The sequence below is a fragment of the Pararge aegeria genome, chromosome 20 (assembly GCF_905163445.1).
Source record: "Pararge aegeria chromosome 20, ilParAegt1.1, whole genome shotgun sequence".
Taxonomy (NCBI): Eukaryota; Metazoa; Arthropoda; class Insecta; order Lepidoptera; family Nymphalidae; genus Pararge; species Pararge aegeria.
In genome coordinates, this window is record NC_053199.1 from 3,153,158 (window position 1) to 3,161,954 (window position 8,797).

Here is an 8,797-nt window from a genome sequence, read left to right on the forward strand (position 1 = left end):
GCCATAGTGTTCATTACAAACACATTAATGTTTAAAGGTTATGCACGCAAATGACACCATCCGTGTCTAAATGAATCCAATCAACTGGTCACCGCGACGTGCGAAATACGAGATAGATGCAATGAATTTTCCACATATAGATACTTCAAGCGTGTCAACGCTAGTTAATAAAACACTGATCAGTTAATTTAGCAATTAAAGGCCCGACTTTGTACCGTAATATAAGTAGACGACTCTACCATTATAAGGCGTGGAGCGGCGATATCCTAGCGGTCAGGACTTCTCGATTCTCGGTTCCTGATCTTAACTTTTCAGGGTTGTGTACATTTGAAATTAAAATTTAAAAAAAAAAATCAAGAGCCACTTATTTTAAATAGGCCTAGTTAATAAGCACTTTTGAAACATCAAGTCTAAAGTCAGTCTGTTTGTAGTGACTCTACCACCGGTTCGGAAGGCGGATTCCACCGAGAAGAGCCCGCAAGAAACTCAGCAGATTGCTCTTGTTGACATCATTCTACAGTTAGCAATGAAAATATATTTATACTCAACTAGCTGTTGCCCGCGACTTTGTCTGGGCTTGATTTTGTTTTTTGATTACATGCATTCAATTTAGTTGTAAGTCTAAAAAATTAAAAGTATTCAGTATCGCTAAGCCCTGAATGAGGGGTTTTCTGCTGTCCGCTGAGGAGTTCTGTCCTCTATCTGCAACCACATTCAGATCTACACAAAGTTTGGGCAAAATTAAACACATATTATAACCTCTATTGTACAAAAATAATTATTTAAATCGGTTATAATTTGTCGGAGTTATAGTGTAAAATCGTCAAACACTTTCAACCCCTCTCCCAAAAGAACCGACCTTGTCGGGATTAAAAGTATCCTATATTCCTTCTAACACTTCCAAGAACATGTGTACAAAGTTTCATGAGGATCGGTTAAGTAGTTTTTGCGTAACAAACAAACATTTATAATATTAGTAGGGATAGGGATAAAGTAATGAAAGCAATTAAATTTGACTTTATGCGATAAATAATAAATAAATAAATAAATATACTACGACAATACACACATCGCCACCTAGCCCCAAAGTAAGCGTAGCTTGTGTTATGGGTACTAAGATGACTGATGAATATTTTTATGAATTATATATACATAAATACTTAGAAAATACATATAAACACCCAGACACTGAAAAACACTTAATGCTCATCACACACACATTTTCCAGTTGCGGGAATCGAACCCACGGCCTTGGACTCAGAAAGCAGGGTCGCTGCCCACTGCACCAGTCGGCCGTCAAATGCGATGGTACCTATTTAGTAAAGTCCCTATTCTTAATTCAACTTTTTAAAGTAGTTATCGGCCCTTTTTTTCGGCCCTCTATAGGACGTCTTCCTTGCATCGTCATATCAACCCATGACCGGCCCACTACAGGGCACTAAATAATAAATAAATAAATAAATATACTACGACAATACACACATCGCCACCTAGCCCCAAAGTAAGCGTAGCTTGTGTTATGGGTACTAAGATGACTGATGAATATTTTTATGAATTATATACATAAATACTTAGAAAATACATATAAACACCCAGACACTGAAAAACACTTAATGCTCATCACACACACATTTTCCAGTTGCGGGAATCGAACCCACGGCCTTGGACTCAGAAAGCAGGGTCGCTGCCCACTGCACCAGTCGGCCGTCAAATGCGATGGTACCTATTTAGTAAAGTCCCTATTCTTAATTCAACTTTTTAAAGTAGTTATCGGCCCTTTTTTTCGGCCCTCTATAGGACGTCTTCCTTGCATCGTCATATCAACCCATGACCGGCCCACTACAGGGCACTAAATAAATAAATAAATAAATAAATATACGACAATATATAGACTACACACATCGCCATCTAGTCCTAAAGTAAGCGTAACTTGTGTTATGGGTACTAAGATAACTGATGAATAATTTTATAATTAATATACATCAATACTTATAATATACATATAAACACCCAGACACTGGAACATATTCATGTTCATCAAACAAACATTTTCCAGTTGTGGGAATCGAACCCACGGCCTTGGACTCAGAAAGCAGGGTGGCTGCCCACTGCGCCAATCGGCCGTCACGGCTTTGAGAACAATATGTACAACTCTTAGTTATGGAGATTTCCTCACGATGTTTTCCTTCACCGTCGACGCGAGTGATATTTCTAATTACTTAAAACGCACATAACAAAGAAAAGTTAGCGGTGCTTGTTGGGAATCGAACTCGGCCCCTCGAAAGGAAGTCAAAGTCCTACCAACTGCGCTATCACCGTTTCCCGTTCCTTGCATGCTCTGCGAATTTTTGCTCTGTTAATTCGCAATGGCTTACCACCTACCATAAGGTAGGCTTCTTGGTTCATCGATTATTACAAAAAAAAAAACATTATCGATCCACTGTGCGTCGCCACGCAGTCAGCCGGTCAGACCTGCCGCATTAGATGTTTGTAATAAATCTTACAATTTTTGTAATCAGAAACCTCGTAAAGTAAGCTCTGTATTCAAAATCGTTGAATAAATCATTATATCAAATAAAGCTTAAGCAAATGAACTGTTATCGGTTCCTGCGAACAAAATTCTAATTAATAAATTATTAATAAACAGCGCTCCGGCGTTTATTAGTTATTATAATAAGCTCTTTATTCTAATAATTCAATGAATTTCACTGTTTTACAATTTTATCGTGATAAATGCTATAAAGTAGCTGGTATATGAGTTGGTTTTTATGTACCAGCTCTTGACTGATTAATTTATTACAAGCATATTGGCCCATTACAGAACATGGGTCCTCCCACAATGAGAACGGGTTAAGGCCGTAGTCCACCACGCTGTCCCAGTGGGAATTGGTGGACTCCACATACCTTTGCGAACATTATGGAGAACTCTCCGGCATGCAGGTTTTCTCACGACGTTTTCCTTCACCGTTGAAGCAAGCGATATTTCGATTGATTAGAACGTAAATAACTTAGAAAAGTTAGAGCTGGGATTCGAATTGGCCTCCCGAAAGTGAAGTAGAGTTCCTACTCACTGCGCTATCACCGCTTCAAACCGAGACCGTGGAGAATTACAATGAACAGTATAAGTTCTTTTAACCTCATCTATGTACTTAGCGCAGGTACTAAGCACGTGTCGGTCTTTTATGTTTAACAGGGTTGTCATAAGTACAAAATCTTGAATTAGTTTGTATGGTATAATAAATATGCTTCTTTTAATTTAATATTATTACAGGGGAATTCCTTATGCAATATACTTATGTATCCTTCAACAGTATTTCGTAATTCTGTTACACGTTGTTTAGGCAATATAACCAGGCGAACTTGAGCCGCAAGCAGAAGAAGAATCATCGCTTCAGTAGGCCAGTAATGATATTATTATTTATCAGTGTTGTTACTTCATCTCACATTTCAATTCCATTACTGGCCTACTGAAGCGATGATTCTTCTTCTGCTTGCGGCTCAAGTTCGCCTGGTCCCTGGTGTGACAGTGACCAGTTACGACCTATTGTCACGCCGCTGTCTAAATCTCCCAGCAAGTATTGGTTGGCGCCAAATTAAGCATCTTTTGATTTAATATTATTACAGGGGAATTCCTTATGCAATATACTTATGTATCCTTCAACAGTATTTCGTAATTCTGTTACACGTTGTATAGGCAATATAACCAGAAGATGCTTAATTTGGCGCCAACCAATACTTGCTGGGAGATTTAGACAGCGGCGTGACAATAGGTCGTAACTGGTCACTGTCACACCAGGGACCAGGCGAACTTGAGCCGCAAGCAGAAGAAGAATCATCGCTTCAGTAGGCCAGTAATGGAATTGAAATGTAAGATGAAGTAACAACACTGATAACTAATAATATCATTATCTCCGATGTCGGTTTAAAATATTAAACTGCATGTCATAATGATAACACCCTCCTATTCAGAGCTGGCTCCTTATCTACACAAGCGTATAAATCTCGTATCTTATGAAGACTTATAGTGATAATATTCATTGTATTTTTTCCAACATCCTCTGTTGACCTTCCTGTTTAATGATTCGTATACTATTGCATTGTATGGAAATACATGATAATGAGTGTTCATTTTTAACCCTCGACTGATAAGAGGGGTTATAAGTTTGACGGTATTCTTGTTTTTGTGTTTGTGTGTTCGGCTCTAACTCCTACACCTTTTGATATTTTTTTAATACACTTCTATTTAGCCCTTGACTGTAATCTCATTTGGAAATAAGTGATGATGCAGTCTCAGATGATAATCGGTTTTTACGCGTAATCGCACCGGAACACTAAATCGCTTAGCGGCACTTCTTTGTCGGTGCAAAATTTCCGTTCAGTATTAATAAAATAGGATACTTAAATAGTATCCTATTCCCAGGAACACGCTGCCCGCGGGATTAAAAAAAAACAAAAAAAAACGCGGGCTATGTTGCGTTCATCAATTTCCAGCATGCAAGCTATATATGTGCCAAATTTAATCACGATCGGTGCAGTTGTTTATCCGATCTCACTAATTTTCTTTTAAGGTTACCGTAAGGGCGTTTTTCTTAGTTAAGAAATATCAGTATAAGTTTTTAATGATAAAAAAACCAAAAAAACTAAAACACCCAGTCATGTCATTATTGTTTCTTCTTATTTCAATAAAAAATTAAGGTAGAACATGCCAGGGGCATTATTTGGCAAAGAAAAGTTGTTAGACCTATATACTCTAATATTCCATCAAAAAAAAATATATCCTCACCTAAAAGTTAGGTATACCTTATGATTATACCTGAAATTGTCGTGAGAGATAACTTGGTAATTTCTATCAAGAAAATTATACTGAATTATGTAAAGCGGATTATGATTTGGTCAGAAGTATGGTCAAGAAAGTTATCTATTTTGCAATGTGAAGAATAACAATGAATAGTGCAAGTTCTTATAACCTCATTTATGTACCTTACGTACAAAAAGATGCTTTATAAACATGTTGCGGAGAGAGCCTATAATAGAGAATAGACAAATCTAAGTAAACGTAGACAAGAGCCCGAAATCCGTTATTTAAAAGAAAACAAGTAAGCCCGTCACATCGGATACGAAAGTATATTTAATCTATTGTAGTTAGCGAACGCAGTGCATTGTTAAATAACAATTGAGTGCGCTTTCAGTTTATTTCTGTATGGGGTTCGTCAACCGACCGGTGTGATTGAATGGGATGGAACAAAGAATGGGACAAAATAAACACAGTCTCATACTGAGCCAACGAAGGAAGGGCTCACGTTTACTGAACTAAAAACGCACGTTATAGGCTGGCCTCACACCGCCAAAATGTCTTTTTAAATTCTTAGTCTTAAATTTCGGCGTCTTGCCTCAAATATATTTTAAAAATTCTAATCAGCGGTCTCATGATTCCCGATATATGTGACTTTAAGGAAGTGGAATTGACTAATACAAAATTCATAATCTGATTTACGTACCTACCTGAGTAATGCACAAAGAGACGTCTATTGTGTACAAGAAACGCAAAAATAATTGTTTCAAAAACCGACTACAGCTAAGCTATAAAGAAGCCTACCGAAAGAATTAATTATTAAAAAAAAAAACTAAGAAATACGCTTGTTAGGTATAAAAAACTAAACTAATTTCTACCTTTTAGTTAGGCAAGTTTCTTTATAAAAGCATTTTTTTAAAACTATTATTATTTTTAATTGAGCAAAATTTATGGCAGAGGAATCGGCTTACCTGCCTTGTCGACTTTAGATGAAAATTAGTATATAAGTTAACAAAAATCTTATTTTGCAAATTGAAAAAATGGAATAGGTAATCTTATTAAATTAGTGTATTGTCATCGGTCCTCGATATATCTACAAAGTTTGATCGAAATCAGAATGTTTGAGGAAGGTCAAAATTAAGTCCAATGGACGGTTACACACATACAAATAAACATACAGGTGAAGCTAATAAAAAGCGTGTACAAACCGGTAGATTTGAAGAAAATGGTTTAAGTACAGATAAAGGTATTCTTTTTATGTTTGTATGACTACGGAATTCTACGCATGTTCTGGCTGGAATGGCCAGTGAGTATACGAATATAATTTTCAAAGCACTACGATATTTTATAGTTTTTTCTGATTTCTATTCATGCATTCGTCGAATCTTTACTCAGTCATTCATGGATCTGAGGTCATGGTCACGGTAAAAACGCCGTTATAACGACCTCTACCTACTTACCAAGTTATTTGTGTTAAGAAAACGGATAAATTGTGGTCTTTGTGGTTTATGGTACTGCGAGACTGTAGTTACGAAATATTAAAAAAAAATTAAATAACACTGCGACTGCGGCATTTACTACCTAACATTCCGTTACATATTGTTGGGATTTGTTACATGACTTCAGACTGATAGTGTTTGAACAGTGTTTACAAAACATAAAAACATTTGCTCACATTACTTACAATTTGTGACAATATGTGAACTAAAAATTTTTACCTACATATTACACATTTACCTACTATATAACACTATAACATATTTTGATAATTGCACAATTACTATTAAAGAAAAAAAAAACGGGCAAAATCAAAGAATACGACAATGGAACAAGATTTCCTAATTCCTACACAGGGGTAAAGCATAGGTCACACAATAGATGTCACTAAGTTTAAATGTTTTATTATAAAACCATGGATAAATTCCGTTGCGAGGGTTTCTCTAAGACAGCTGTTCACTTTTAACGTAACTTTAACTACATTTTACTGTAGATAAAGATAAAATACTTATGAGTGATAGGCACATGAGACCTAAATTTTGGTTGAAAAATCGAAATGAGAAAAAGATTTCAATACAGAGGTAGAAGAGGAGTTCACATACGTTGCCGAATTCATCCTGGGACGGTTGTTTTAACTCCACAATAAATTCCTTTTTTTTACTTCTTAATATAAATGTGACAATGTGGCAACGAGTAGAAATCAGTGAGTGTGCGTATAAACACACTTGACAGCAAAAAAACAAACTTATATGCATTAAATTCTGAGCCTGAGAAGTTTATAAGGATGTTTTGATCTTCTGACGCTGCGATTTATTATACAGAATATAAATTGAATTGCATTTGTTCAGCTGTCAAGGTGTGCCATATTAATGCTTAAGAGTTTAAGTGAAATATTGCACTTCAACGAAATGTTGTATTCTTTTTATTGCACATTGCAATTTATTAAAAAGTTACAACAGTTTGTGTAAAACAATTAATCTTGATTAATATATTATATTGCATAGCTGGTAAAATAGATATTTTAATATAGTAATTTTAATACAGTTCTCTTAGGATTTAATGTATTCTATGGGACAAAGTAATAAATGTGGTTCGACTTCATCAATGTGACCGTGCAGTGCAATCTAATTAATGAGCACATGCGTATAAGTTTTGTCGAACATCTGTTTCGTTTTCTCTACATTTTTACTAAAAACTTCAATTTTTACTGCTAATTTTCATGGACATGTAATATTTTAAATTTACAGATGTACTCACACAGAAAAAAGTTCGAGAAATTCACGTCCCACTTCACAAAAACAATCAATGGAATGTCTTTAATATATTCAGATGTATAGTTCAAACTTCACACGGGTACACTTAGCACTATAGTCTGTGTTGATACTTTCAAAAAAACGAAGTAAATTATGGTAGGATTTTTTAAAATCGAATTTATATTTAGAAATCGAAGGCAGCCGGCCGGCGTGATAATCGCGTGTGTCACGGACCGTTCGTTTGGGCTCACTCATTGGTTGGGGCGAAAGACGCCTCAGTTAGTTCCAACGCTACCACGAACTATAATCGCGCCAGGCGCTTACGCCGACTGCACTAACATACAACATACGACACTTCATACCAATCCATTGCCGGTTTCTTTGAACGTTTGGTAACTTATCTTCTTATATTTTACGTAATGTATATAAATATTTGATTCTTACCATTAAGTTGAGTTTTGAATCAGCTGTTAGTACCCCGAGCGATGCAACGCATGTGTTCCCATCAATCTCTACATAGAACCATCAAGTAGAATCGACGATGTTTTATAAATAATCACCATGGCAAACACTTTACTTTTTTTTGTAACTTGTGCGCTTTAGCCTTTTGTGTTCTTTTTAGCTTTGAAATTCATATTGATAAAATGTTATATTTGGTGACGAAACAAAAGATTTGTGACGAGAGAAGAGGAAAGGGATCTCTCCTTAATCTTAATGGATGTCATGATTGATAGGATGTTAATTACTATTATACATTTTGGCTGTGTAGACGTACCTACACGTCTTCTGATTTCTAAAGAAATAGCAACACAGCTCAAGAAATTCATTTTTCAAACAATCGTTTCATCCGTTCCGGAAATACGATGCCACAGACAGACACACACGTCGTTGTCCACGTAGTGGGGGGGTCTACAAAAGCTGCGCTTTTGCCGCTCTTGCACATTGGAAATCCATCAGCCATCCGTTTTGGGTGGTCCGGACCGTCCATTGCGACTTCACGAATCGTTTGTAGGTTATTTTCTGTTTATTTGCTCCAAGTTTTGGTAAAAATAACGCCTGGAATATTGTTATAGCATATTTGAAAAACTTCAAATATGTTTATGTCATCATGTTCATCATAACAACCCAAGGCTCGGATCCTCCCACAATGAGCAGCGGTTAAGGCCGTAGTCCACCACGCTGCGCTGCTGGCTCAGTGCCAATTGGTGGAAACCACACAATTTTTTGAGAACTATATGGAGAAATCTCGAGCATG

At 36.3% G+C, this 8,797-nt stretch overlaps 1 protein-coding gene across 1 annotated transcript in view; it reads right to left on the minus strand.

The window, feature by feature from the left end:
- LOC120632723 (organic cation transporter protein-like) overlaps positions 1-7,782 on the minus strand; it is a 30,243-nt gene extending 22,461 nt beyond the window's left edge. Inside the window, exon 1 of the mRNA XM_039902703.1 lies at positions 7,547-7,782. The gene's annotated coding sequence lies outside the window, so the exon portion shown is untranslated. The remainder of the gene's footprint in view (positions 1-7,546) is intronic.
- Between the last annotated feature and the right edge of the window lie 1,015 nt (positions 7,783-8,797).